The sequence below is a fragment of the Hydractinia symbiolongicarpus genome, chromosome 2 (genome assembly GCF_029227915.1).
Source record: "Hydractinia symbiolongicarpus strain clone_291-10 chromosome 2, HSymV2.1, whole genome shotgun sequence".
NCBI classification, from domain to species: domain Eukaryota; kingdom Metazoa; phylum Cnidaria; class Hydrozoa; order Anthoathecata; family Hydractiniidae; genus Hydractinia; species Hydractinia symbiolongicarpus.
In genome coordinates this window covers 36,283,341-36,301,543 of record NC_079876.1, presented here as the reverse complement: position 1 = coordinate 36,301,543, position 18,203 = coordinate 36,283,341, and the positions used below count along the sequence as shown (strand labels likewise).

Below are 18,203 nucleotides of genomic sequence, written 5' to 3'. Positions count from 1 at the left end.
AACCGCCCTGCTGGGCAGTGATAAAATGCCGAGACCCGGGATTGAACCAGGGACCTTCAGATCTTCAGTCTGACGCTCTCCCAACTGAGCTATCTCGGCCATGATCAATTCTATTACATGGCAAAGGTTTGTACGTTGTGATAGACACTTGACCAGATCAAAAAGAATGTTTGTAGATTCGCTGCGAGTAGGGTTCGAACCTACGCGGGAAGATCCCATTAGATTTCAAGTCTAACGCCTTAACCACTCGGCCATCGCAGCAGAAATTGCTGGGTAACCAGAATAATTCACCAGCTCACCACTCAGGTGCCGAAGAGGACAAAAAGGTAACTAGTAGGGGACACCCGGGTTTGAACCAGGGACCTCTCGATCTGCAGTCGAATGCTCTACCACTGAGCTATATCCCCAGCCAAGGACGGAATCCACGCACAGGGTATATAACATCAACGCGTGAGAGAGCAACTTAACTTAAAAAATGTACACTTCCCGCACCGGGAATCGAACCCGGGCCGCCTGGGTGAAAACCAGAAATCCTAACCACTAGACCATGCGGGACACATTCGCACCACTAAGTAATTTAGATGTCATGCTTTTTCTGACAATTTGAACTAGCTCTGTCTTTCTGTTCGTGTCAAAAACACCTTTTTGCGTCCGCTGCGAGTAGGATTCGAACCTACGCGGGAAGATCCCATTTGATTTCTAGTCAAACGCCTTAACCACTCGGCCATCGCAGCCTGACAAACCGCTGGCCATTGCCACAAGGCCGACCAGAAAGCACAACATTACTGCTAAAGGCACTGCCCGGATTTGAACCGGGGATCTCCTGTTTACTAGACAGGCGCTTTAACCGCTAAGCCACAGCGCTTGCCTGTTGGGAGATTTTGAAAATCTCAATATCACACGTCTGAAATGCCGTTAAGGCTACTAACACACCGGGACGTGATACACTGTCACTCGGAAATTTTGGAAATGAGTAGTAACGCATTGTTGGTTCAGTGGTAGAATTCTCGCCTGCCACGCGGGAGACCGGGGTTCGATTCCCCGCCAATGCATCGTGTTTTACCTACACCTGAAAATACCCTCCGTAAAAAAGAAAGGAAGGAAAATAAATAAAAAAACATAGCTGAAGAAAAGTGCTACGGCTGCTTGCATTCACCACCTCAAACCGCCCTGCTGGGCAGTGATAAAATGCCGAGACCCGGGATTGAACCAGGGACCTTCAGATCTTCAGTCTGACGCTCTCCCAACTGAGCTATCTCGGCCATGATCAATTCTATCACATGGCAAAGGTCTGTACGTTGTGATAGACACTTGACCAGATCAAAAAGAATGTTTGTAGATTCGCTGCGAGTAGGGTTCGAACCTACGCGGGAAGATCCCATTAGATTTCAAGTCTAACGCCTTAACCACTCGGCCATCGCAGCAGAAATTGCTGGGTAACCAGAATAATTCACCAGCTCACCACTCAGGTGCCGAAGAGGACAAAAAGCCAACTAGTAGGGGACACCCGGGTTTGCACCAGGGACCTCTCGATCTGCAGTCGAATGCTCTACCACTGAGCTATATCCCCAGCCAAGGACGGAATCCACGCACAAGGTATATAACATCAACGCGTGAGAGAGCAACTTAACTTAAAAAATGTACACTTCCCGCACCGGGAATCGAACCCGGGCCGCCTGGGTGAAAACCAGAAATCCTAACCACTAGACCATGCGGGACACATTCGCACCACTAAGTAATTTAGATGTCATGCTTTTTCTGACAATTTGAACTAGCTCTGTCTTTCTGTTCGTGTCAAAAACACCTTTTTGCGTCCGCTGCGAGTAGGATTCGAACCTACGCGGGAAGATCCCATTTGATTTCTAATCAAACGCCTTAACCACTCGGCCATCGCAGCCTGACAAACCGCTGGCCATTGCCACAAGGCCGACCAGAAAGCACAACATTACTGCTAAAGGCACTGCCCGGATTTGAACCGGGGATCTCCTGTTTACTAGACAGGCGCTTTAACCGCTAAGCCACAGCGCCTGCCTGTTGGGAGATTTTGAAAATCTCAATATCACACGTCTGAAATGCCGTTAAGGCTACTAACACACCGGGACGTGATACACTGTCACTCGGAAATTTTGGAAATGAGTAGTAACGCATTGGTGGTTCAGTGGTAGAATTCTCGCCTGCCACGCGGGAGACCGGGGTTCGATACCCCGCCAATGCATCGTGTTTTACCTACACCTGAAAATACCCTCCGTAAAAAAGAAAGGAAGGAAAATAAATAAAAAAACATAGCTGAAGAAAAGTGCTACGGCTGCTTGCATTCACCACCTCAAACCGCCCTGCTGGGAAGTGATAAAATGCCGAGACCCGGGATTGAACCAGGGACCTTCAGATCTTCAGTCTGACGCTCTCCCAACTGAGCTATCTCGGCCATGATCAATTCTATTACATGGCAAAGGTCTGTACGTTGTGATAGACACTTGACCAGATCAAAAAGAATGTTTGTAGATTCGCTGCGAGTAGGGTTCGAACCTACGCGGGAAGATCCCATTAGATTTCAAGTCTAACGCCTTAACCACTCGGCCATCGCAGCAGAAATTGCTGGGTAACCAGAATAATTCACCAGCTCACCACTCAGGTGCCGAAGAGGACAAAAAGCCAACTAGTAGGGGACACCCGGGTTTGAACCAGGGACCTCTCGATCTGCAGTCGAATGCTCTACCACTGAGCTATATCCCCAGCCAAGGACGGAATCCACGCACAGGGTATATAACATCAACGCGTGAGAGAGCAACTTAACTTAAAAAATGTACACTTCCCGCACCGGGAATCGAACCCGGGCCGCCTGGGTGAAAACCAGAAATCCTAACCACTAGACCATGCGGGACACATTCGCACCACTAAGTAATTTAGATGTCATGCTTTTTCTGACAATTTGAACTAGCTCTGTCTTTCTGTTCGTGTCAAAAACACCTTTTTGCGTCCGCTGCGAGTAGGATTCGAACCTACGCGGGAAGATCCCATTTGATTTCTAGTCAAACGCCTTAACCACTCGGCCATCGCAGCCTGACAAACCGCTGGCCATTGCCACAAGGCCGACCAGAAAGCACAACATTACTGCTAAAGGCACTGCCCGGATTTGAACCGGGGATCTCCTGTTTACTAGACAGGCGCTTTAACCGCTAAGCCACAGCGCCTGCCTGTTGGGAGATTTTGAAAATCTCAATATCGCACGTCTGAAATGCCGTTAAGGCTACTAACACACCGGGACGTGATACACTGTCACTCGGAAATTTTGGAAATGAGTAGTAACGCATTGGTGGTTCAGTGGTAGAATTCTCGCCTGCCACGCGGGAGACCGGGGTTCGATTCCCCGCCAATGCATCGTGTTTTACCTACACCTGAAAATACCCTGCGTAAAAAAGAAAGGAAGGAAAATAAATAAAAAAACATAGCTGAAGAAAAGTGCTACGGCTGCTTGCATTCACAACTTCAAACCGCCCTGCTGGGCAGTGATAAAATGCCGAGACCCGGGATTGAACCAGGGACCTTCAGATCTTCAGTCTGACGCTCTCCCAACTGAGCTATCTCGGCCATGATCAATTCTATCACATGGCAAAGGTCTGTACGTTGTGATAGACACTTGACCAGATCAAAAAGAATGTTTGTAGATTCGCTGCGAGTAGGGTTCGAACCTACGCGGGAAGATCCCATTAGATTTCAAGTCTAACGCCTTAACCACTCGGCCATCGCAGCAGAAATTGCTGGGTAACCAGAATAATTCACCAGCTCACCACTCAGGTGCCGAAAAGGACAAAAAGCCAACTAGTAGGGGACACCCGGGTTTGAACCAGGGACCTCTCGATCTGCAGTCGAATGCTCTACCACTGAGCTATATCCCCAGCCAAGGACGGAATCCACGCACAGGGTATATAACATCAACGCGTGAGAGAGCAACTTAACTTAAAAAATGTACACTTCCCGCACCGGAAATCGAACCCGGGCCGCCTGGGTGAAAACCAGAAATCCTAACCACTAGACCATGCGGGACACATTCGCACCACTAAGTAATTTAGATGTCATGCTTTTTTTGACAATTTGAACTAGCTCTGTCTTTCTGTTCGTGTCAAAAACACCTTTTTGCGTCCGCTGCGAGTAGGATTCGAACCTACGCGGGAAGATCCCATTTGATTTCTAGTCAAACGCCTTAACCACTCGGCCATCGCAGCCTGACAAACCGCTGGCCATTGCCACAAGGCCGACCAGAAAGCACAACATTACTGCTAAAAGCACTGCCCGGATTTGAACCGGGGATCTCCTGTTTACTAGACAGGCGCTTTAACCGCTAAGCCACAGCGCCTGCCTGTTGGGAGATTTTGAAAATCTCAATATCACACGTCTGAAATGCCGTTAAGGCTACTAACACACCGGGACGTGATACACTGTCACTCGGAAATTTTGGAAATGAGTAGTAACGCATTGGTGGTTCAGTGGTAGAATTCTCGCCTGCCACGCGGGAGACCGGGGTTCGATTCCCCGCCAATGCATCGTGTTTTACCTACACCTGAAAATACCCTCCGTAAAAAAGAAAGGAAGGAAAATAAATAAAAAAACATAGCTGAAGAAAAGTGCTACGGCTGCTTGCATTCACCACCTCAAACCGCCCTGCTGGGCAGTGATAAAATGCCGAGACCCGGGATTGAACCAGGGACCTTCAGATCTTCAGTCTGACGCTCTCCCAACTGAGCTATCTCGGCCATGATCAATTCTATCACATGGCAAAGGTCTGTACGTTGTGATAGACACTTGACCAGATCAAAAAGAATGTTTGTAGATTCGCTGCGAGTAGGGTTCCAACCTACGCGGGAAGATCCCATTAGATTTCAAGTCTAACGCCTTAACCACTCGGCCATCGCAGCCGAAATTGCTGGGTAACCAGAATAATTCACCAGCTCACCACTCAGGTGCCGAAGAGGACAAAAAGCCAACTAGTAGGGGACACCCGGGTTTGAACCAGGGACCTCTCGATCTGCAGTCGAATGCTCTACCACTGAGCTATATCCCCAGCCAAGGACGGAATCCACGCACAGGGTATATAACATCAACGCGTGAGAGAGCAACTTAACTTAAAAAATGTACACTTCCCGCACCGGGAATCGAACCCGGGCCGCCTGGGTGAAAACCAGAAATCCTAACCACTAGACCATGCGGGACACATTCGCACCACTAAGTAATTTAGATGTCATGCTTTTTCTGACAATTTGAACTAGCTCTGTCTTTCTGTTCGTGTCAAAAACACCTTTTTGCGTCCGCTGCGAGTAGGATTCGAACCTACGCGGGAAGATCCCATTTGATTTCTAGTCAAACGCCTTAACCACTCGGCCATCGCAGCCTGACAAACCGCTGGCCATTGCCACAAGGCCGACCAGAAAGCACAACATTACTGCTAAAGGCACTGCCCGGATTTGAACCGGGGATCTCCTGTTTACTAGACAGGCGCTTTAACCGCTAAGCCACAGCGCCTGCCTGTTGGGAGATTTTGAAAATCTCAATATCACACGTCTGAAATGCCGTTAAGGCTACTAACACACCGGGACGTGATACACTGTCACTCGGAAATTTTGGAAATGAGTAGTAACGCATTGGTGGTTCAGTGGTAGAATTCTCGCCTGCCACGCGGGAGACCGGGGTTCGATTCCCCGCCAATGCATCGTGTTTTACCTACACCTGAAAATACCCTCCGTAAAAAAGAAAGGAAGGAAAATAAATAAAAAAACATAGCTGAAGAAAAGTGCTACGGCTGCTTGCATTCACCACCTCAAACCGCCCTGCTGGGCAGTGATAAAATGCCGAGACCCGGGATTGAACCAGGGACCTTCAGATCTTCAGTCTGACGCTCTCCCAACTGAGCTATCTCTGCCATGATCAATTCTATCACATGGCAAAGGTCTGTACGTTGTGATAGACACTTGACCAGATCAAAAAGAATGTTTGTAGATTCGCTGCGAGTAGGGTTCGAACCTACGCGGGAAGATCCCATTAGATTTCAAGTCTAACGCCTTAACCACTCGGCCATCGCAGCAGAAATTGCTGGGTAACCAGAATAATTCACCAGCTCACCACTCAGGTGCCGAAGAGGACAAAAAGCCAACTAGTAGGGGACACCCGGGTTTGAACCAGGGACCTCTCGATCTGCAGTCGAATGCTCTACCACTGAGCTATATCCCCAGCCAAGGACGGAATCCACGCACAGGGTATATAACATCAACGCGTGAGAGAGCAACTTAACTTAAAAAATGTACATTTCCCGCACCGGGAATCGAACCCGGGCCGCCTGGGTGAAAACCAGAAATCCTAACCACTAGACCATGCGGGACACATTCGCACCACTAAGTAATTTAGATGTCATGCTTTTTCTGACAATTTGAACTAGCTCTGTCTTTCTGTTCGTGTCAAAAACACCTTTTTGCGTCCGCTGCGAGTAGGATTCGAACCTACGCGGGAAGATCCCATTTGATTTCTAGTCAAACGCCTTAACCACTCGGCCATCGCAGCCTGACAAACCGCTGGCCATTGCCACAAGGCCGACCAGAAAGCACAACATTACTGCTAAAGGCACTGCCCGGATTTGAACCGGGGATCTCCTGTTTACTAGACAGGCGCTTTAACCGCTAAGCCACAGCGCCTGCCTGTTGGGAGATTTTGAAAATCTCAATATCACACGTCTGAAATGCCGTTAAGGCTACTAACACACCGGGACGTGATACACTGTCACTCGGAAATTTTGGAAATGAGTAGTAACGCATTGGTGGTTAAGTGGTAGAATTCTCGCCTGCCACGCGGGAGACTGGGGTTCGATTCCCCGCCAATGCATCGTGTTTTACCTACACCTGAAAATACCCTCCGTAAAAAAGAAAGGAAGGAAAATAAATAAAAAAACATAGCTGAAGAAAAGTGCTACGGCTGCTTGCATTCACCACCTCAAACCGCCCTGCTGGGGAGTGATAAAATGCCGAGACCCGGGATTGAACCAGGGACCTTCAGATCTTCAGTCTGACGCTCTCCCAACTGAGCTATCTCGGCCATGATCAATTCTATCACATGGCAAAGGTCTGTACGTTGTGATAGACACTTGACCAGATCAAAAAGAATGTTTGTAGATTCGCTGCGAGTAGGGTTCGAACCTACGCGGGAAGATCCCATTAGATTTCAAGTCTAACGCCTTAACCACTCGGCCATCGCAGCAGAAATTGCTGGGTAACCAGAATAATTCACCAGCTCACCACTCAGGTGCCGAAGAGGAAAAAAAGCCAACTAGTAGGGGACACCCGGGTTTGAACCAGGGACCTCTCGATCTGCAGTCGAATGCTCTACCACTGAGCTATATCCCCAGCCAAGGACGGAATCCACGCACAGGGTATATAACATCAACGCGTGAGAGAGCAACTTAACTTAAAAAATGTACACTTCCCGCACCGGGAATCGAACCCGGGCCGCCTGGGTGAAAACCAGAAATCCTAACCACTAGACCATGCGGGACACATTCGCACCACTAAGTAATTTAGATGTCATGCTTTTTCTGACAATTTGAACTAGCTCTGTCTTTCTGTTCGTATCAAAAACACCTTTTTGCGTCCGCTGCGAGTAGGATTCGAACCTACGCGGGAAGATCCCATTTGATTTCTAGTCAAACGCCTTAACCACTCGGCCATCGCAGCCTGACAAACCGCTGTCCATTGCCACAAGGCCGACCAGAAAGCACAACATTACTGCTAAAGGCACTGCCCGGATTTGAACCGGGGATCTCCTGTTTACTAGACAGGCGCTTTAACCGCTAAGCCACAGCGCCTGCCTGTTGGGAGATTTTGAAAATCTCAATATCACACGTCTGAAATGCCGTTAAGGCTACTAACATACCGGGACGTGATACACTGTCACTCGGAAATTTTGGAAATGAGTAGTAACGCATTGGTGGTTCAGTGGTAGAATTCTCGCCTGCCACGCGGGAGACCGGGGTTCGATTCCCCGCCAATGCATCGTGTTTTACCTACACCTGAAAATACCCTCCGTAAAAAAGAAAGGAAGGAAAATAAATAAAAAAACATAGCTGAAGAAAAGTGCTACGGCTGCTTGCATTCACCACCTCAAACCGCCCTGCTGGGCAGTGATAAAATGCCGAGACCCGGGATTGAACCAGGGACCTTCAGATCTTCAGTCTGACGCTCTCCCAACTGAGCTATCTCGGCCATGATCAATTCTATCACATGGCAAAGGTCTGTACGTTGTGATAGACACTTGACCAGATCAAAAAGAATGTTTGTAGATTCGCTGCGAGTAGGGTTCGAACCTACGCGGGAAGATCCCATTAGATTTCAAGTCTAACGCCTTAACCACTCGGCCATCGCAGCAGAAATTGCTGGGTAACCAGAATAATTCACCAGCTCACCACTCAGGTGCCGAAGAGGACAAAAAGCCAACTAGTAGGGGACACCCGGGTTTGAACCAGGGACCTCTCGATCTGCAGTCGAATGCTCTACCACTAAGCTATATCCCCAGCCAAGGACGGAATCCACGCACAGGGTATATAACATCAACGCGTGAGAGAGCAACTTAACTTAAAAAATGTACACTTCCCGCACCGGGAATCGAACCCGGGCCGCCTGGGTGAAAACCAGAAATCCTAACCACTAGACCATGCGGGACACATTCGCACCACTAAGTAATTTAGATGTCATGCTTTTTCTGACAATTTGAACTAGCTCTGTCTTTCTGTTCGTGTCAAAAACACCTTTTTGCGTCCGCTGCGAGTAGGATTCGAACCTACGCGGGAAGATCCCATTTGATTTCTAGTCAAACGCCATAACCACTCGGCCATCGCAGCCTGACAAACCGCTGGCCATTGCCACAAGGCCGACCAGAAAGCACAACATTACTGCTAAAGGCACTGCCCGGATTTGAACCGGGGATCTCCTGTTTACTAGACAGGCGCTTTAACCGCTAAGCCACAGCGCCTGCCTGTTGGGAGATTTTGAAAATCTCAATATCACACGTCTGAAATGCCGTTAAGGCTACTAACACACCGGGACGTGATACACTGTCACTCGGAAATTTTGGAAATGAGTAGTAACGCATTGGTGGTTCAGTGGTAGAATTCTCGCCTGCCACGCGGGAGACCGGGGTTCGATTCCCCGCCAATGCGTCGTGTTTTACCTACACCTGAAAATACCCTCCGTAAAAAAGAAAGGAAGGAAAATAAATAAAAAAACATAGCTGAAGAAAAGTGCTACGGCTGCTTGCATTCACCACCTCAAACCGCCCTGCTGGGCAGTGATAAAATGCCGAGACCCGGGATTGAACCAGGGACCTTCAGATCTTCAGTCTGACGCTCTCCCAACTGAGCTATCTCGGCCATGATCAATTCTATCACATGGCAAAGGTCTGTACGTTGTGATAGACACTTGACCAGATCAAAAAGAATGTTTGTAGATTCGCTGCGAGTAGGGTTCGAACCTACGCGGGAAGATCCCATTAGATTTCAAGTCTAACGCCTTAACCACACGGCCATCGCAGCAGAAATTGCTGGGTAACCAGAATAATTCACCAGCTCACCACTCAGGTGCCGAAGAGGACAAAAAGCCAACTAGTAGGGGACACCCGGGTTTGAACCAGGGACCTCTCGATCTGCAGTCGAATGCTCTACCACTGAGCTATATCCCCAGCCAAGGACGGAATCCACGCACAGGGTATATAACATCAACGCGTGAGAGAGCAACTTAACTTAAAAAATGTACACTTCCCGCACCGGGAATCGAACCCGGGCCGCCTGGGTGAAAACCAGAAATCCTAACCACTAGACCATGCGGGACACATTCGCACCACTAAGTAATTTAGATGTCATGCTTTTTCTGACAATTTGAACTAGCTCTGTCTTTCTGTTCGTGTCAAAAACACCTTTTTGCGTCCGCTGCGAGTAGGATTCGAACCTACGCGGGAAGATCCCATTTGATTTCTAGTCAAACGCCTTAACCACTCGGCCATCGCAGCCTGACAAACCGCTGGCCATTGCCACAAGGCCGACCAGAAAGCACAACATTACTGCTAAAGGCACTGCCCGGATTTGAACCGGGGATCTCCTGTTTACTAGACAGGCGCTTTAACCGCTAAGCCACAGCGCCTGCCTGTTGGGAGATTTTGAAAATCTCAATATCACACGTCTGAAATGCCGTTAAGGCTACTAACACACCGGGACGTGATACACTGTCACTCGGAAATTTTGGAAATGAGTAGTAACGCATTGGTGGTTCAGTGGTAGAATTCTCGCCTGCCACGCGGGAGACCGGGGTTCGATTCCCCGCCAATGCATAGGTTTTACCTACACCTGAAAATACCCTCCGTAAAAAAGAAAGGAAGGAAAATAAATAAAAAAACATAGCTGAAGAAAAGTGCTACGGCTGCTTGCATTCACCACCTCAAACCGCCCTGCTGGGCAGTGATAAAATGCCGAGACCCGGGATTGAACCAGGGACCTTCAGATCTTCAGTCTGACGCTCTCCCAACTGAGCTATCTCGGCCATGATCAATTCTATCACATGGCAAAGGTCTGTACGTTGTGATAGACACTTGACCAGATCAAAAAGAATGTTTGTAGATTCGCTGCGAGTAGGGTTCGAACCTACGCGGGAAGATCCCATTAGATTTCAAGTCTAACGCCTTAACCACTCGGCCATCGCAGCAGAAATTGCTGGGTAACCAGAATAATTCACCAGCTCACCACTCAGGTGCCGAAGAGGACAAAAAGCCAACTAGTAGGGGACACCCGGGTTTGAACCAGGGACCTCTCGATCTGCAGTCGAATGCTCTACCACTGAGCTATATCCCCAGCCAAGGACGGAATCCACGCACAGGGTATATAACATCAACGCGTGAGAGAGCAACTTAACTTAAAAAATGTACACTTCCTGCACCGGGAATCGAACCCGGGCCGCCTGGGTGAAAACCAGAAATCCTAACCACTAGACCATGCGGGACACATTCGCACCACTAAGTAATTTAGATGTCATGCTTTTTCTGACAATTTGAACTAGCTCTGTCTTTCTGTTCGTGTCAAAAACACCTTTTTGCGTCCGCTGCGAGTAGGATTCGAACCTACGCGGGAAGATCCCATTTGATTTCTAGTCAAACGCCTTAACCACTCGGCCATCGCAGCCTGACAAACCGCTTGCCATTGCCACAAGGCCGACCAGAAAGCACAACATTACTGCTAAAGGCACTGCCCGGATTTGAACCGGGGATCTCCTGTTTACTAGACAGGCGCTTTAACCGCTAAGCCACAGCGCCTGCCTGTTGGGAGATTTTGAAAATCTCAATATCACACGTCTGAAATGCCGTTAAGGCTACTAACACACCGGGACGTGATACACTGTCACTCGGAAATTTTGGAAATGAGTAGTAACGCATTGGTGGTTCAGTGGTAGAATTCTCGCCTGCCACGCGGGAGACCGGGGTTCGATTCCCCGCCAATGCATCGTGTTTTACCTACACCTGAAAATACCCTCCGTAAAAAAGAAAGGAAGGAAAATAAATAAAAAAACATAGCTGAAGAAAAGTGCTACGGCTGCTTGCATTCACCACCTCAAACCGCCCTGCTGGGCAGTGATAAAATGCCGAGACCCGGGATTGAACCAGGGACCTTCAGATCTTCAGTCTGACGCTCTCCCAACTGAGCTATCTCGGCCATGATCAATTCTATCACATGGCAAAGGTCTGTACGTTGTGATAGACACTTGACCAGATCAAAAAGAATGTTTGTAGATTCGCTGCGAGTAGGGTTCGAACCTACGCGGGAAGATCCCATTAGATTTCAAGTCTAACGCCTTAACCACTCGGCCATCGCAGCAGAAATTGCTGGGTAACCAGAATAATTCACCAGCTCACCACTCAGGTGCCGAAGAGGACAAAAAGCCAACTAGTAGGGGACACCCGGGTTTGAACCAGGGACCTCTCGATCTGCAGTCGAATGCTCTACCACTGAGCTATATCCCCAGCCAAGGACGGAATCCACGCACAGGGTATATAACATCAACGCGTGAGAGAGCAACTTAACTTAAAAAATGTACACTTCCCGCACCGGGAATCGAACCCGGGCCGCCTGGGTGAAAACCAGAAATCCTAACCACTAGACCATGCGGGACACATTCGCACCACTAAGTAATTTAGATGTCATGCTTTTTCTGACAATTTGAACTAGCTCTGTCTTTCTGTTCGTGTCAAAAACACCTTTTTGCGTCCGCTGCGAGTAGGATTCGAACCTACGCGGGAAGATCCCATTTGATTTCTAGTCAAACGCCTTAACCACTCGGCCATCGCAGCCTGACAAACCGCTGGCCATTGCCACAAGGCCGACCAGAAAGCACAACATTACTGCTAAAGGCACTGCCCGGATTTGAACCGGGGATCTCCTGTTTACTAGACAGGCGCTTTAACCGCTAAGCCACAGCGCCTGCCTGTTGGGAGATTTTGAAAATCTCAATATCACACGTCTGAAATGCCGTTAAGGCTACTAACACACCGGGACGTGATACACTGTCACTCGGAAATTTTGGAAATGAGTAGTAACGCATTGGTGGTTCAGTGGTAGAATTCTCGCCTGCCACGCGGGAGACCGGGGTTCGATTCCCCGCCAATGCATCGTGTTTTACCTACACCTGAAAATACCCTCCGTAAAAAAGAAAGGAAGGAAAATAAATAAAAAAACATAGCTGAAGAAAAGTGCTACGGCTGCTTGCATTCACCACCTCAAACCGCCCTGCTGGGCAGTGATAAAATGCCGAGACCCGGGATTGAACCAGGGACCTTCAGATCTTCAGTCTGACGCTCTCCCAACTGAGCTATCTCGGCCATGATCAATTCTATCACATGGCAAAGGTCTGTACGTTGTGATAGACACTTGACCAGATCAAAAAGAATGTTTGTAGATTCGCTGCGAGTAGGGTTCGAACCTACGCGGGAAGATCCCATTAGATTTCAAGTCTAACGCCTTAACCACTCGGCCATCGCAGCAGAAATTGCTGGGTAACCAGAATAATTCACCAGCTCACCACTCAGGTGCCGAAGAGGACAAAAAGCCAACTAGTAGGGGACACCCGGGTTTGAACCAGGGACCTCTCGATCTGCAGTCGAATGCTCTACCACTGAGCTATATCCCCAGCCAAGGACGGAATCCACGCACAGGGTATATAACATCAACGCGTGAGAGAGCAACTTAACTTAAAAAATGTACACTTCCCGCACCGGGAATCGAACCCGGGCCGCCTGGGTGAAAACCAGAAATCCTAACCACTAGACCATGCGGGACACATTCGCACCACTAAGTAATTTAGATGTCATGCTTTTTCTGACAATTTGAACTAGCTCTGTCTTTCTGTTCGTGTCAAAAACACCTTTTTGCGTCCGCTGCGAGTAGGATTCGAACCTACGCGGGAAGATCCCATTTGATTTCTAGTCAAACGCCTTAACCACTCGGCCATCGCAGCCTGACAAACCGCTGGCCATTGCCACAAGGCCGACCAGAAAGCACAACATTACTGCTAAAGGCACTGCCCGGATTTGAAACGGGGATCTCCTGTTTACTAGACAGGCGCTTTAACCGCTAAGCCACAGCGCCTGCCTGTTGGGAGATTTTGAAAATCTCAATATCACACGTCTGAAATGCCGTTAAGGCTACTAACACACCGGGACGTGATACACTGTCACTCGGAAATTTTGGAAATGAGTAGTAACGCATTGGTGGTTCAGTGGTAGAATTCTCGCCTGCCACGCGGGAGACCGGGGTTCGATTCCCCGCCAATGCATCGTGTTTTACCTACACCTGAAAATACCCTCCGTAAAAAAGAAAGGAAGGAAAATAAATAAAAAAACATAGCTGAAGAAAAGTGCTACGGCTGCTTGCATTCACCACCTCAAACCGCCCTGCTGGGCAGTGATAAAATGCCGAGACCCGGGATTGAACCAGGGACCTTCAGATCTTCAGTCTGACGCTCTCCCAACTGAGCTATCTCGGCCATGATCAATTCTATCACATGGCAAAGGTCTGTACGTTGTGATAGACACTTGACCAGATCAAAAAGAATGTTTGTAGATTCGCTGCGAGTAGGGTTCGAACCTACGCGGGAAGATCCCATTAGATTTCAAGTCTAACGCCTTAACCACTCGGCCATCGCAGCAGAAATTGCTGGGTAACCAGAATAATTCAGCAGCTCACCACTCAGGTGCCGAAGAGGACAAAAAGCCAACTAGTAGGGGACACCCGGGTTTGAACCAGGGACCTCTCGATCTGCAGTCGAATGCTCTACCACTGAGCTATATCCCCAGCCAAGGACGGAATCCACGCACAGGGTATATAACATCAACGCGTGAGAGAGCAACTTAACTTAAAAAATGTACACTTCCCGCACCGGGAATCGAACCCGGGCCGCCTGGGTGAAAATTAGAAATCCTAACCACTAGACCATGCGGGACACATTCGCACCACTAAGTAATTTAGATGTCATGCTTTTTCTGACAATTTGAACTAGCTCTGTCTTTCTGTTCGTGTCAAAAACACCTTTTTGCGTCCGCTGCGAGTAGGATTCGAACCTACGCGGGAAGATCCCATTTGATTTCTAGTCAAACGCCTTAACCACTCGGCCATCGCAGCCTGACAAACCGCTGGCCATTGCCACAAGGCCGACCAGAAAGCACAACATTACTGCTAAAGGCACTGCCCGGATTTGAACCGGGGATCTCCTGTTTACTAGACAGGCGCTTTAACCGCTAAGCCACAGCGCCTGCCTGTTGGGAGATTTTGAAAATCTCAATATCACACGTCTGAAATGCCGTTAAGGCTACTAACACACCGGGACGTGATACACTGTCACTCGGAAATTTTGGAAATGAGTAGTAACGCATTGGTGGTTCAGTGGTAGAATTCTCGCCTGCCACGCGGGAGACCGCGGTTCGATTCCCCGCCAATGCATCGTGTTTTACCTACACCTGAAAATACCCTCCGTAAAAAAGAAAGGAAGGAAAATAAATAAAAAAACATAGCTGAAGAAAAGTGCTACGGCTGCTTGCATTCACCACCTCAAACCGCCCTGCTGGGCAGTGATAAAATGCCGAGACCGGGGATTGAACCAGGGACCTTCAGATCTTCAGTCTGACGCTCTCCCAACTGAGCTATCTCGGCCATGATCAATTCTATCACATGGCAAAGGTCTGTACGTTGTGATAGACACTTGACCAGATCAAAAAGAATGTTTGTAGATTCGCTGCGAGTAGGGTTCGAACCTACGCGGGAAGATCCCATTAGATTTCAAGTCTAACGCCTTAACCACTCGGCCATCGCAGCAGAAATTGCTGGGTAACCAGAATAATTCACCAGCTCACCACTCAGGTGCCGAAGAGGACAAAAAGCCAACTAGTAGGGGACACCCGGGTTTGAACCAGGGACCTCTCGATCTGCAGTCGAATGCTCTACCACTGAGCTATATCCCCAGCCAAGGACGGAATCCACGCACAGGGTATATAACATCAACGCGTGAGAGAGCAACTTAACTTAAAAAATGTACACTTCCCGCACCGGGAATCGAACCCGGGCCGCCTGGGTGAAAACCAGAAATCCTAACCACTAGACCATGCGGGACACATTCGCACCACTAAGTAATTTAGATGTCATGCTTTTTCTGACAATTTGAACTAGCTCTGTCTTTCTGTTCGTGTCAAAAACACCTTTTTGCGTCCGCTGCGAGTAGGATTCGAACCTACGCGGGAAGATCCCATTTGATTTCTAGTCAAACGCCTTAACCACTCGGCCATCGCAGCCTGACAAACCGCTGGCCATTGCCACAAGGCCGACCAGAAAGCACAACATTACTGCTAAAGGCACTGCCCGGATTTGAACCGGGGATCTCCTGTTTACTAGACAGGCGCTTTAACCGCTAAGCCACAGCGCCTGCCTGTTGGGAGATTTTGAAAATCTCAATATCACACGTCTGAAATGCCGTTAAGGCTACTAACACACCGGGACGTGATACACTGTCACTCGGAAATTTTGGAAATGAGTAGTAACGCATTGGTGGTTCAGTGGTAGAATTCTCGCCTGCCACGCGGGAGACCGGGGTTCGATTCCCCGCCAATGCATCGTGTTTTACCTACACCTGAAAATACCCTCCGTAAAAAAGAAAGGAAGGAAAATAAATAAAAAAACATAGCTGAAGAAAAGTGCTACGGCTGCTTGCATTCACCACCTCAAACCGCCCTGCTGGGCAGTGATAAAATGCCGAGACCCGGGATTGAACCAGGGACCTTCAGATCTTCAGTCTGACGCTCTCCCAACTGAGCTATCTCGGCCATGATCAATTCTATCACATGGCAAAGGTCTGTACGTTGTGATAGACACTTGACCAGATCAAAAAGATTGTTTGTAGATTCGCTGCGAGTAGGGTTCGAACCTACGCGGGAAGATCCCATTAGATTTCAAGTCTAACGCCTTAACCACTCGGCCATCGCAGCAGAAATTGCTGGGTAACCAGAATAATTCACCAGCTCACCACTCAGGTGCCGAAGAGGACAAAAAGCCAACTAGTAGGGGACACCCGGGTTTGAACCAGGGACCTCTCGATCTGCAGTCGAATGCTCTACCACTGAGCTATATCCCCAGCCAAGGACGGAATCCACGCACAGGGTATATAACATCAACGCGTGAGAGAGCAACTTAACTTAAAAAATGTACACTTCCCGCACCGGGAATCGAACCCGGGCCGCCTGGGTGAAAACCAGAAATCCTAACCACTAGACCATGCGGGACACATTCGCACCACTAAGTAATTTAGATGTCATGCTTTTTCTGACAATTTGAACTAGCTCTGTCTTTCTGTTCGTGTCAAAAACACCTTTTTGCGTCCGCTGCGAGTAGGATTCGAACCTACGCGGGAAGATCCCATTTGATTTCTAGTCAAACGCCTTAACCACTCGGCCATCGCAGCCTGACAAACCGCTGGCCATTGCCACAAGGCCGACCAGAAAGCACAACATTACTGCTAAAGGCACTGCCCGGATTTGAACCGGGGATCTCCTGTTTACTAGACAGGCGCTTTAACCGCTAAGCCACAGCGCCTGCCTGTTGGGAGATTTTGAAAATCTCAATATCACACGTCTGAAATGCCGTTAAGGCTACTAACACACCGGGACGTGATACACTGTCACTCGGAAATTTTGGAAATGAGTAGTAACGCATTGGTGGTTCAGTGGTAGAATTCTCGCCTGCCACGCGGGAGACCGGGGTTCGATTCCCCGCCAATGCATCGTGTTTTACCTACACCTGAAAATACCCTCCGTAAAAAAGAAAGGAAGGAAAATAAATAAAAAAACATAGCTGAAGAAAAGTGCTACGGCTGCTTGCATTCACCACCTCAAACCGCCCTGCTGGGCAGTGATAAAATGCCGAGACCCGGGATTGAACCAGGGACCTTCAGATCTTCAGTCTGACGCTCTCCCAACTGAGCTATCTCGGCCATGATCAGTTCTATCACATGGCAAAGGTCTGTACGTTGTGATAGACACTTGACCAGATCAAAAAGAATGTTTGTAGATTCGCTGCGAGTAGGGTTCGAACCTACGCGGGAAGATCCCATTAGATTTCAAGTCTAACGCCTTAACCACTCGGCCATCGCAGCAGAAATTGCTGGGTAACCAGAATAATTCACCAGCTCACCACTCAGGTGCCGAAGAGGACAAAAAGCCAACTAGTAGGGGACACCCGGGTTTGAACCAGGGACCTCTCGATCTGCAGTCGAATGCTCTACCACTGAGCTATATCCCCAGCCAAGGACGGAATCCACGCACAGGGTATATAACATCAACGCGTGAGAGAGCAACTTACCAACTTAACTTACCAACGCACCGGGAATCGAACCCGGGCCGCCTGGGTGAAAACCAGAAATCCTAACCACTAGACCATGCGGGACACATTCGCACCACTAAGTAATTTAGATGTCATGCTTTTTCTGACAATTTGAACTAGCTCTGTCTTTCTGTTCGTGTCAAAAACACCTTTTTGCGTCCGCTGCGAGTAGGATTCGAACCTACGCGGGAAAATCCCATTTGATTTCTAGTCAAACGCCTTAACCACTCGGCCATCGCAGCCTGACAAACCGCTGGCCATTGCCACAAGG

The 18,203-nt window shown here is 48.7% G+C and overlaps 90 non-coding genes across 90 annotated transcripts; 10 read left to right on the top strand and 80 right to left on the bottom strand.

The window, feature by feature from the left end:
- Nucleotides 1-26: 26 nt before the first annotated feature.
- On the bottom strand, nucleotides 27-99 carry Trnaf-gaa (transfer RNA phenylalanine (anticodon GAA)). Its single transcript has one exon. It is a non-coding gene; the product is annotated as a tRNA-Phe (tRNA).
- Nucleotides 100-179: 80 nt separating this feature from the next.
- Trnas-uga (transfer RNA serine (anticodon UGA)) lies at nucleotides 180-261 on the bottom strand. Its single transcript has one exon. It is a non-coding gene; the product is annotated as a tRNA-Ser (tRNA).
- A 74-nt stretch (nucleotides 262-335) lies between these two features.
- Nucleotides 336-407, bottom strand: Trnac-gca (transfer RNA cysteine (anticodon GCA)). Its single transcript has one exon. It is a non-coding gene; the product is annotated as a tRNA-Cys (tRNA).
- Nucleotides 408-483: 76 nt separating this feature from the next.
- Trnae-uuc (transfer RNA glutamic acid (anticodon UUC)) lies at nucleotides 484-555 on the bottom strand. Its single transcript has one exon. It is a non-coding gene; the product is annotated as a tRNA-Glu (tRNA).
- A 97-nt stretch (nucleotides 556-652) lies between these two features.
- Trnas-aga (transfer RNA serine (anticodon AGA)) lies at nucleotides 653-734 on the bottom strand. Its single transcript has one exon. It is a non-coding gene; the product is annotated as a tRNA-Ser (tRNA).
- A 455-nt stretch (nucleotides 735-1,189) lies between these two features.
- On the bottom strand, nucleotides 1,190-1,262 carry Trnaf-gaa (transfer RNA phenylalanine (anticodon GAA)). The gene has a single exon. It is a non-coding gene; the product is annotated as a tRNA-Phe (tRNA).
- Nucleotides 1,263-1,342: 80 nt separating this feature from the next.
- Trnas-uga (transfer RNA serine (anticodon UGA)) lies at nucleotides 1,343-1,424 on the bottom strand. Its single transcript has one exon. It is a non-coding gene; the product is annotated as a tRNA-Ser (tRNA).
- A 222-nt stretch (nucleotides 1,425-1,646) lies between these two features.
- Nucleotides 1,647-1,718, bottom strand: Trnae-uuc (transfer RNA glutamic acid (anticodon UUC)). Its single transcript has one exon. It is a non-coding gene; the product is annotated as a tRNA-Glu (tRNA).
- Nucleotides 1,719-1,955: 237 nt separating this feature from the next.
- On the bottom strand, nucleotides 1,956-2,028 carry Trnat-agu (transfer RNA threonine (anticodon AGU)). Its single transcript has one exon. It is a non-coding gene; the product is annotated as a tRNA-Thr (tRNA).
- A 324-nt stretch (nucleotides 2,029-2,352) lies between these two features.
- Nucleotides 2,353-2,425, bottom strand: Trnaf-gaa (transfer RNA phenylalanine (anticodon GAA)). The gene has a single exon. It is a non-coding gene; the product is annotated as a tRNA-Phe (tRNA).
- Nucleotides 2,426-2,505: 80 nt separating this feature from the next.
- Nucleotides 2,506-2,587, bottom strand: Trnas-uga (transfer RNA serine (anticodon UGA)). Its single transcript has one exon. It is a non-coding gene; the product is annotated as a tRNA-Ser (tRNA).
- Nucleotides 2,588-2,661: 74 nt separating this feature from the next.
- Trnac-gca (transfer RNA cysteine (anticodon GCA)) lies at nucleotides 2,662-2,733 on the bottom strand. Its single transcript has one exon. It is a non-coding gene; the product is annotated as a tRNA-Cys (tRNA).
- A 76-nt stretch (nucleotides 2,734-2,809) lies between these two features.
- Trnae-uuc (transfer RNA glutamic acid (anticodon UUC)) lies at nucleotides 2,810-2,881 on the bottom strand. Its single transcript has one exon. It is a non-coding gene; the product is annotated as a tRNA-Glu (tRNA).
- Nucleotides 2,882-2,978: 97 nt separating this feature from the next.
- Nucleotides 2,979-3,060, bottom strand: Trnas-aga (transfer RNA serine (anticodon AGA)). The gene has a single exon. It is a non-coding gene; the product is annotated as a tRNA-Ser (tRNA).
- Nucleotides 3,061-3,118: 58 nt separating this feature from the next.
- On the bottom strand, nucleotides 3,119-3,191 carry Trnat-agu (transfer RNA threonine (anticodon AGU)). The gene has a single exon. It is a non-coding gene; the product is annotated as a tRNA-Thr (tRNA).
- A 116-nt stretch (nucleotides 3,192-3,307) lies between these two features.
- Nucleotides 3,308-3,378, top strand: Trnag-gcc (transfer RNA glycine (anticodon GCC)). The gene has a single exon. It is a non-coding gene; the product is annotated as a tRNA-Gly (tRNA).
- A 137-nt stretch (nucleotides 3,379-3,515) lies between these two features.
- Trnaf-gaa (transfer RNA phenylalanine (anticodon GAA)) lies at nucleotides 3,516-3,588 on the bottom strand. Its single transcript has one exon. It is a non-coding gene; the product is annotated as a tRNA-Phe (tRNA).
- An 80-nt stretch (nucleotides 3,589-3,668) lies between these two features.
- Nucleotides 3,669-3,750, bottom strand: Trnas-uga (transfer RNA serine (anticodon UGA)). The gene has a single exon. It is a non-coding gene; the product is annotated as a tRNA-Ser (tRNA).
- Nucleotides 3,751-3,824: 74 nt separating this feature from the next.
- On the bottom strand, nucleotides 3,825-3,896 carry Trnac-gca (transfer RNA cysteine (anticodon GCA)). The gene has a single exon. It is a non-coding gene; the product is annotated as a tRNA-Cys (tRNA).
- A 245-nt stretch (nucleotides 3,897-4,141) lies between these two features.
- On the bottom strand, nucleotides 4,142-4,223 carry Trnas-aga (transfer RNA serine (anticodon AGA)). The gene has a single exon. It is a non-coding gene; the product is annotated as a tRNA-Ser (tRNA).
- A 247-nt stretch (nucleotides 4,224-4,470) lies between these two features.
- Trnag-gcc (transfer RNA glycine (anticodon GCC)) lies at nucleotides 4,471-4,541 on the top strand. The gene has a single exon. It is a non-coding gene; the product is annotated as a tRNA-Gly (tRNA).
- Nucleotides 4,542-4,678: 137 nt separating this feature from the next.
- Trnaf-gaa (transfer RNA phenylalanine (anticodon GAA)) lies at nucleotides 4,679-4,751 on the bottom strand. The gene has a single exon. It is a non-coding gene; the product is annotated as a tRNA-Phe (tRNA).
- Nucleotides 4,752-4,987: 236 nt separating this feature from the next.
- Trnac-gca (transfer RNA cysteine (anticodon GCA)) lies at nucleotides 4,988-5,059 on the bottom strand. The gene has a single exon. It is a non-coding gene; the product is annotated as a tRNA-Cys (tRNA).
- A 76-nt stretch (nucleotides 5,060-5,135) lies between these two features.
- Nucleotides 5,136-5,207, bottom strand: Trnae-uuc (transfer RNA glutamic acid (anticodon UUC)). Its single transcript has one exon. It is a non-coding gene; the product is annotated as a tRNA-Glu (tRNA).
- A 97-nt stretch (nucleotides 5,208-5,304) lies between these two features.
- Trnas-aga (transfer RNA serine (anticodon AGA)) lies at nucleotides 5,305-5,386 on the bottom strand. Its single transcript has one exon. It is a non-coding gene; the product is annotated as a tRNA-Ser (tRNA).
- Nucleotides 5,387-5,444: 58 nt separating this feature from the next.
- Nucleotides 5,445-5,517, bottom strand: Trnat-agu (transfer RNA threonine (anticodon AGU)). Its single transcript has one exon. It is a non-coding gene; the product is annotated as a tRNA-Thr (tRNA).
- A 116-nt stretch (nucleotides 5,518-5,633) lies between these two features.
- Trnag-gcc (transfer RNA glycine (anticodon GCC)) lies at nucleotides 5,634-5,704 on the top strand. The gene has a single exon. It is a non-coding gene; the product is annotated as a tRNA-Gly (tRNA).
- Nucleotides 5,705-5,994: 290 nt separating this feature from the next.
- Nucleotides 5,995-6,076, bottom strand: Trnas-uga (transfer RNA serine (anticodon UGA)). The gene has a single exon. It is a non-coding gene; the product is annotated as a tRNA-Ser (tRNA).
- A 74-nt stretch (nucleotides 6,077-6,150) lies between these two features.
- Nucleotides 6,151-6,222, bottom strand: Trnac-gca (transfer RNA cysteine (anticodon GCA)). The gene has a single exon. It is a non-coding gene; the product is annotated as a tRNA-Cys (tRNA).
- Nucleotides 6,223-6,298: 76 nt separating this feature from the next.
- Nucleotides 6,299-6,370, bottom strand: Trnae-uuc (transfer RNA glutamic acid (anticodon UUC)). Its single transcript has one exon. It is a non-coding gene; the product is annotated as a tRNA-Glu (tRNA).
- Nucleotides 6,371-6,467: 97 nt separating this feature from the next.
- Nucleotides 6,468-6,549, bottom strand: Trnas-aga (transfer RNA serine (anticodon AGA)). The gene has a single exon. It is a non-coding gene; the product is annotated as a tRNA-Ser (tRNA).
- Nucleotides 6,550-6,607: 58 nt separating this feature from the next.
- Trnat-agu (transfer RNA threonine (anticodon AGU)) lies at nucleotides 6,608-6,680 on the bottom strand. The gene has a single exon. It is a non-coding gene; the product is annotated as a tRNA-Thr (tRNA).
- Nucleotides 6,681-7,004: 324 nt separating this feature from the next.
- Trnaf-gaa (transfer RNA phenylalanine (anticodon GAA)) lies at nucleotides 7,005-7,077 on the bottom strand. The gene has a single exon. It is a non-coding gene; the product is annotated as a tRNA-Phe (tRNA).
- Nucleotides 7,078-7,157: 80 nt separating this feature from the next.
- Nucleotides 7,158-7,239, bottom strand: Trnas-uga (transfer RNA serine (anticodon UGA)). The gene has a single exon. It is a non-coding gene; the product is annotated as a tRNA-Ser (tRNA).
- Nucleotides 7,240-7,313: 74 nt separating this feature from the next.
- On the bottom strand, nucleotides 7,314-7,385 carry Trnac-gca (transfer RNA cysteine (anticodon GCA)). Its single transcript has one exon. It is a non-coding gene; the product is annotated as a tRNA-Cys (tRNA).
- Nucleotides 7,386-7,461: 76 nt separating this feature from the next.
- Nucleotides 7,462-7,533, bottom strand: Trnae-uuc (transfer RNA glutamic acid (anticodon UUC)). The gene has a single exon. It is a non-coding gene; the product is annotated as a tRNA-Glu (tRNA).
- A 97-nt stretch (nucleotides 7,534-7,630) lies between these two features.
- Trnas-aga (transfer RNA serine (anticodon AGA)) lies at nucleotides 7,631-7,712 on the bottom strand. The gene has a single exon. It is a non-coding gene; the product is annotated as a tRNA-Ser (tRNA).
- Nucleotides 7,713-7,770: 58 nt separating this feature from the next.
- Nucleotides 7,771-7,843, bottom strand: Trnat-agu (transfer RNA threonine (anticodon AGU)). The gene has a single exon. It is a non-coding gene; the product is annotated as a tRNA-Thr (tRNA).
- Nucleotides 7,844-7,959: 116 nt separating this feature from the next.
- Nucleotides 7,960-8,030, top strand: Trnag-gcc (transfer RNA glycine (anticodon GCC)). The gene has a single exon. It is a non-coding gene; the product is annotated as a tRNA-Gly (tRNA).
- A 137-nt stretch (nucleotides 8,031-8,167) lies between these two features.
- On the bottom strand, nucleotides 8,168-8,240 carry Trnaf-gaa (transfer RNA phenylalanine (anticodon GAA)). Its single transcript has one exon. It is a non-coding gene; the product is annotated as a tRNA-Phe (tRNA).
- Nucleotides 8,241-8,320: 80 nt separating this feature from the next.
- Nucleotides 8,321-8,402, bottom strand: Trnas-uga (transfer RNA serine (anticodon UGA)). Its single transcript has one exon. It is a non-coding gene; the product is annotated as a tRNA-Ser (tRNA).
- Nucleotides 8,403-8,624: 222 nt separating this feature from the next.
- Nucleotides 8,625-8,696, bottom strand: Trnae-uuc (transfer RNA glutamic acid (anticodon UUC)). The gene has a single exon. It is a non-coding gene; the product is annotated as a tRNA-Glu (tRNA).
- A 237-nt stretch (nucleotides 8,697-8,933) lies between these two features.
- Trnat-agu (transfer RNA threonine (anticodon AGU)) lies at nucleotides 8,934-9,006 on the bottom strand. The gene has a single exon. It is a non-coding gene; the product is annotated as a tRNA-Thr (tRNA).
- Nucleotides 9,007-9,330: 324 nt separating this feature from the next.
- Trnaf-gaa (transfer RNA phenylalanine (anticodon GAA)) lies at nucleotides 9,331-9,403 on the bottom strand. The gene has a single exon. It is a non-coding gene; the product is annotated as a tRNA-Phe (tRNA).
- A 236-nt stretch (nucleotides 9,404-9,639) lies between these two features.
- Nucleotides 9,640-9,711, bottom strand: Trnac-gca (transfer RNA cysteine (anticodon GCA)). Its single transcript has one exon. It is a non-coding gene; the product is annotated as a tRNA-Cys (tRNA).
- Nucleotides 9,712-9,787: 76 nt separating this feature from the next.
- On the bottom strand, nucleotides 9,788-9,859 carry Trnae-uuc (transfer RNA glutamic acid (anticodon UUC)). Its single transcript has one exon. It is a non-coding gene; the product is annotated as a tRNA-Glu (tRNA).
- A 97-nt stretch (nucleotides 9,860-9,956) lies between these two features.
- On the bottom strand, nucleotides 9,957-10,038 carry Trnas-aga (transfer RNA serine (anticodon AGA)). The gene has a single exon. It is a non-coding gene; the product is annotated as a tRNA-Ser (tRNA).
- A 58-nt stretch (nucleotides 10,039-10,096) lies between these two features.
- Trnat-agu (transfer RNA threonine (anticodon AGU)) lies at nucleotides 10,097-10,169 on the bottom strand. The gene has a single exon. It is a non-coding gene; the product is annotated as a tRNA-Thr (tRNA).
- Nucleotides 10,170-10,285: 116 nt separating this feature from the next.
- Nucleotides 10,286-10,356, top strand: Trnag-gcc (transfer RNA glycine (anticodon GCC)). The gene has a single exon. It is a non-coding gene; the product is annotated as a tRNA-Gly (tRNA).
- A 136-nt stretch (nucleotides 10,357-10,492) lies between these two features.
- Nucleotides 10,493-10,565, bottom strand: Trnaf-gaa (transfer RNA phenylalanine (anticodon GAA)). The gene has a single exon. It is a non-coding gene; the product is annotated as a tRNA-Phe (tRNA).
- An 80-nt stretch (nucleotides 10,566-10,645) lies between these two features.
- Trnas-uga (transfer RNA serine (anticodon UGA)) lies at nucleotides 10,646-10,727 on the bottom strand. Its single transcript has one exon. It is a non-coding gene; the product is annotated as a tRNA-Ser (tRNA).
- A 74-nt stretch (nucleotides 10,728-10,801) lies between these two features.
- On the bottom strand, nucleotides 10,802-10,873 carry Trnac-gca (transfer RNA cysteine (anticodon GCA)). Its single transcript has one exon. It is a non-coding gene; the product is annotated as a tRNA-Cys (tRNA).
- Nucleotides 10,874-11,118: 245 nt separating this feature from the next.
- Trnas-aga (transfer RNA serine (anticodon AGA)) lies at nucleotides 11,119-11,200 on the bottom strand. The gene has a single exon. It is a non-coding gene; the product is annotated as a tRNA-Ser (tRNA).
- Nucleotides 11,201-11,258: 58 nt separating this feature from the next.
- Nucleotides 11,259-11,331, bottom strand: Trnat-agu (transfer RNA threonine (anticodon AGU)). Its single transcript has one exon. It is a non-coding gene; the product is annotated as a tRNA-Thr (tRNA).
- Nucleotides 11,332-11,447: 116 nt separating this feature from the next.
- On the top strand, nucleotides 11,448-11,518 carry Trnag-gcc (transfer RNA glycine (anticodon GCC)). Its single transcript has one exon. It is a non-coding gene; the product is annotated as a tRNA-Gly (tRNA).
- A 137-nt stretch (nucleotides 11,519-11,655) lies between these two features.
- On the bottom strand, nucleotides 11,656-11,728 carry Trnaf-gaa (transfer RNA phenylalanine (anticodon GAA)). Its single transcript has one exon. It is a non-coding gene; the product is annotated as a tRNA-Phe (tRNA).
- Nucleotides 11,729-11,808: 80 nt separating this feature from the next.
- Trnas-uga (transfer RNA serine (anticodon UGA)) lies at nucleotides 11,809-11,890 on the bottom strand. Its single transcript has one exon. It is a non-coding gene; the product is annotated as a tRNA-Ser (tRNA).
- Nucleotides 11,891-11,964: 74 nt separating this feature from the next.
- Nucleotides 11,965-12,036, bottom strand: Trnac-gca (transfer RNA cysteine (anticodon GCA)). The gene has a single exon. It is a non-coding gene; the product is annotated as a tRNA-Cys (tRNA).
- Nucleotides 12,037-12,112: 76 nt separating this feature from the next.
- On the bottom strand, nucleotides 12,113-12,184 carry Trnae-uuc (transfer RNA glutamic acid (anticodon UUC)). Its single transcript has one exon. It is a non-coding gene; the product is annotated as a tRNA-Glu (tRNA).
- A 97-nt stretch (nucleotides 12,185-12,281) lies between these two features.
- On the bottom strand, nucleotides 12,282-12,363 carry Trnas-aga (transfer RNA serine (anticodon AGA)). The gene has a single exon. It is a non-coding gene; the product is annotated as a tRNA-Ser (tRNA).
- Nucleotides 12,364-12,421: 58 nt separating this feature from the next.
- Trnat-agu (transfer RNA threonine (anticodon AGU)) lies at nucleotides 12,422-12,494 on the bottom strand. Its single transcript has one exon. It is a non-coding gene; the product is annotated as a tRNA-Thr (tRNA).
- Nucleotides 12,495-12,610: 116 nt separating this feature from the next.
- Trnag-gcc (transfer RNA glycine (anticodon GCC)) lies at nucleotides 12,611-12,681 on the top strand. Its single transcript has one exon. It is a non-coding gene; the product is annotated as a tRNA-Gly (tRNA).
- A 137-nt stretch (nucleotides 12,682-12,818) lies between these two features.
- Nucleotides 12,819-12,891, bottom strand: Trnaf-gaa (transfer RNA phenylalanine (anticodon GAA)). The gene has a single exon. It is a non-coding gene; the product is annotated as a tRNA-Phe (tRNA).
- Nucleotides 12,892-12,971: 80 nt separating this feature from the next.
- Trnas-uga (transfer RNA serine (anticodon UGA)) lies at nucleotides 12,972-13,053 on the bottom strand. Its single transcript has one exon. It is a non-coding gene; the product is annotated as a tRNA-Ser (tRNA).
- Nucleotides 13,054-13,127: 74 nt separating this feature from the next.
- On the bottom strand, nucleotides 13,128-13,199 carry Trnac-gca (transfer RNA cysteine (anticodon GCA)). The gene has a single exon. It is a non-coding gene; the product is annotated as a tRNA-Cys (tRNA).
- Nucleotides 13,200-13,275: 76 nt separating this feature from the next.
- Nucleotides 13,276-13,347, bottom strand: Trnae-uuc (transfer RNA glutamic acid (anticodon UUC)). The gene has a single exon. It is a non-coding gene; the product is annotated as a tRNA-Glu (tRNA).
- Nucleotides 13,348-13,444: 97 nt separating this feature from the next.
- Trnas-aga (transfer RNA serine (anticodon AGA)) lies at nucleotides 13,445-13,526 on the bottom strand. The gene has a single exon. It is a non-coding gene; the product is annotated as a tRNA-Ser (tRNA).
- Nucleotides 13,527-13,773: 247 nt separating this feature from the next.
- On the top strand, nucleotides 13,774-13,844 carry Trnag-gcc (transfer RNA glycine (anticodon GCC)). Its single transcript has one exon. It is a non-coding gene; the product is annotated as a tRNA-Gly (tRNA).
- Nucleotides 13,845-13,981: 137 nt separating this feature from the next.
- Nucleotides 13,982-14,054, bottom strand: Trnaf-gaa (transfer RNA phenylalanine (anticodon GAA)). The gene has a single exon. It is a non-coding gene; the product is annotated as a tRNA-Phe (tRNA).
- Nucleotides 14,055-14,134: 80 nt separating this feature from the next.
- Trnas-uga (transfer RNA serine (anticodon UGA)) lies at nucleotides 14,135-14,216 on the bottom strand. Its single transcript has one exon. It is a non-coding gene; the product is annotated as a tRNA-Ser (tRNA).
- A 74-nt stretch (nucleotides 14,217-14,290) lies between these two features.
- Nucleotides 14,291-14,362, bottom strand: Trnac-gca (transfer RNA cysteine (anticodon GCA)). The gene has a single exon. It is a non-coding gene; the product is annotated as a tRNA-Cys (tRNA).
- Nucleotides 14,363-14,607: 245 nt separating this feature from the next.
- On the bottom strand, nucleotides 14,608-14,689 carry Trnas-aga (transfer RNA serine (anticodon AGA)). The gene has a single exon. It is a non-coding gene; the product is annotated as a tRNA-Ser (tRNA).
- Nucleotides 14,690-14,747: 58 nt separating this feature from the next.
- Nucleotides 14,748-14,820, bottom strand: Trnat-agu (transfer RNA threonine (anticodon AGU)). Its single transcript has one exon. It is a non-coding gene; the product is annotated as a tRNA-Thr (tRNA).
- Nucleotides 14,821-15,297: 477 nt separating this feature from the next.
- Nucleotides 15,298-15,379, bottom strand: Trnas-uga (transfer RNA serine (anticodon UGA)). Its single transcript has one exon. It is a non-coding gene; the product is annotated as a tRNA-Ser (tRNA).
- A 74-nt stretch (nucleotides 15,380-15,453) lies between these two features.
- On the bottom strand, nucleotides 15,454-15,525 carry Trnac-gca (transfer RNA cysteine (anticodon GCA)). The gene has a single exon. It is a non-coding gene; the product is annotated as a tRNA-Cys (tRNA).
- Nucleotides 15,526-15,601: 76 nt separating this feature from the next.
- Trnae-uuc (transfer RNA glutamic acid (anticodon UUC)) lies at nucleotides 15,602-15,673 on the bottom strand. The gene has a single exon. It is a non-coding gene; the product is annotated as a tRNA-Glu (tRNA).
- Nucleotides 15,674-15,770: 97 nt separating this feature from the next.
- Nucleotides 15,771-15,852, bottom strand: Trnas-aga (transfer RNA serine (anticodon AGA)). The gene has a single exon. It is a non-coding gene; the product is annotated as a tRNA-Ser (tRNA).
- A 58-nt stretch (nucleotides 15,853-15,910) lies between these two features.
- Trnat-agu (transfer RNA threonine (anticodon AGU)) lies at nucleotides 15,911-15,983 on the bottom strand. The gene has a single exon. It is a non-coding gene; the product is annotated as a tRNA-Thr (tRNA).
- A 116-nt stretch (nucleotides 15,984-16,099) lies between these two features.
- Nucleotides 16,100-16,170, top strand: Trnag-gcc (transfer RNA glycine (anticodon GCC)). Its single transcript has one exon. It is a non-coding gene; the product is annotated as a tRNA-Gly (tRNA).
- Nucleotides 16,171-16,307: 137 nt separating this feature from the next.
- Trnaf-gaa (transfer RNA phenylalanine (anticodon GAA)) lies at nucleotides 16,308-16,380 on the bottom strand. Its single transcript has one exon. It is a non-coding gene; the product is annotated as a tRNA-Phe (tRNA).
- Nucleotides 16,381-16,460: 80 nt separating this feature from the next.
- Trnas-uga (transfer RNA serine (anticodon UGA)) lies at nucleotides 16,461-16,542 on the bottom strand. Its single transcript has one exon. It is a non-coding gene; the product is annotated as a tRNA-Ser (tRNA).
- Nucleotides 16,543-16,616: 74 nt separating this feature from the next.
- On the bottom strand, nucleotides 16,617-16,688 carry Trnac-gca (transfer RNA cysteine (anticodon GCA)). Its single transcript has one exon. It is a non-coding gene; the product is annotated as a tRNA-Cys (tRNA).
- A 76-nt stretch (nucleotides 16,689-16,764) lies between these two features.
- On the bottom strand, nucleotides 16,765-16,836 carry Trnae-uuc (transfer RNA glutamic acid (anticodon UUC)). Its single transcript has one exon. It is a non-coding gene; the product is annotated as a tRNA-Glu (tRNA).
- A 97-nt stretch (nucleotides 16,837-16,933) lies between these two features.
- Nucleotides 16,934-17,015, bottom strand: Trnas-aga (transfer RNA serine (anticodon AGA)). The gene has a single exon. It is a non-coding gene; the product is annotated as a tRNA-Ser (tRNA).
- Nucleotides 17,016-17,073: 58 nt separating this feature from the next.
- Nucleotides 17,074-17,146, bottom strand: Trnat-agu (transfer RNA threonine (anticodon AGU)). Its single transcript has one exon. It is a non-coding gene; the product is annotated as a tRNA-Thr (tRNA).
- A 116-nt stretch (nucleotides 17,147-17,262) lies between these two features.
- On the top strand, nucleotides 17,263-17,333 carry Trnag-gcc (transfer RNA glycine (anticodon GCC)). Its single transcript has one exon. It is a non-coding gene; the product is annotated as a tRNA-Gly (tRNA).
- Nucleotides 17,334-17,470: 137 nt separating this feature from the next.
- Nucleotides 17,471-17,543, bottom strand: Trnaf-gaa (transfer RNA phenylalanine (anticodon GAA)). The gene has a single exon. It is a non-coding gene; the product is annotated as a tRNA-Phe (tRNA).
- An 80-nt stretch (nucleotides 17,544-17,623) lies between these two features.
- Trnas-uga (transfer RNA serine (anticodon UGA)) lies at nucleotides 17,624-17,705 on the bottom strand. The gene has a single exon. It is a non-coding gene; the product is annotated as a tRNA-Ser (tRNA).
- Nucleotides 17,706-17,779: 74 nt separating this feature from the next.
- Trnac-gca (transfer RNA cysteine (anticodon GCA)) lies at nucleotides 17,780-17,851 on the bottom strand. Its single transcript has one exon. It is a non-coding gene; the product is annotated as a tRNA-Cys (tRNA).
- A 241-nt stretch (nucleotides 17,852-18,092) lies between these two features.
- Nucleotides 18,093-18,174, bottom strand: Trnas-aga (transfer RNA serine (anticodon AGA)). Its single transcript has one exon. It is a non-coding gene; the product is annotated as a tRNA-Ser (tRNA).
- Nucleotides 18,175-18,203: the final 29 nt, after the last annotated feature.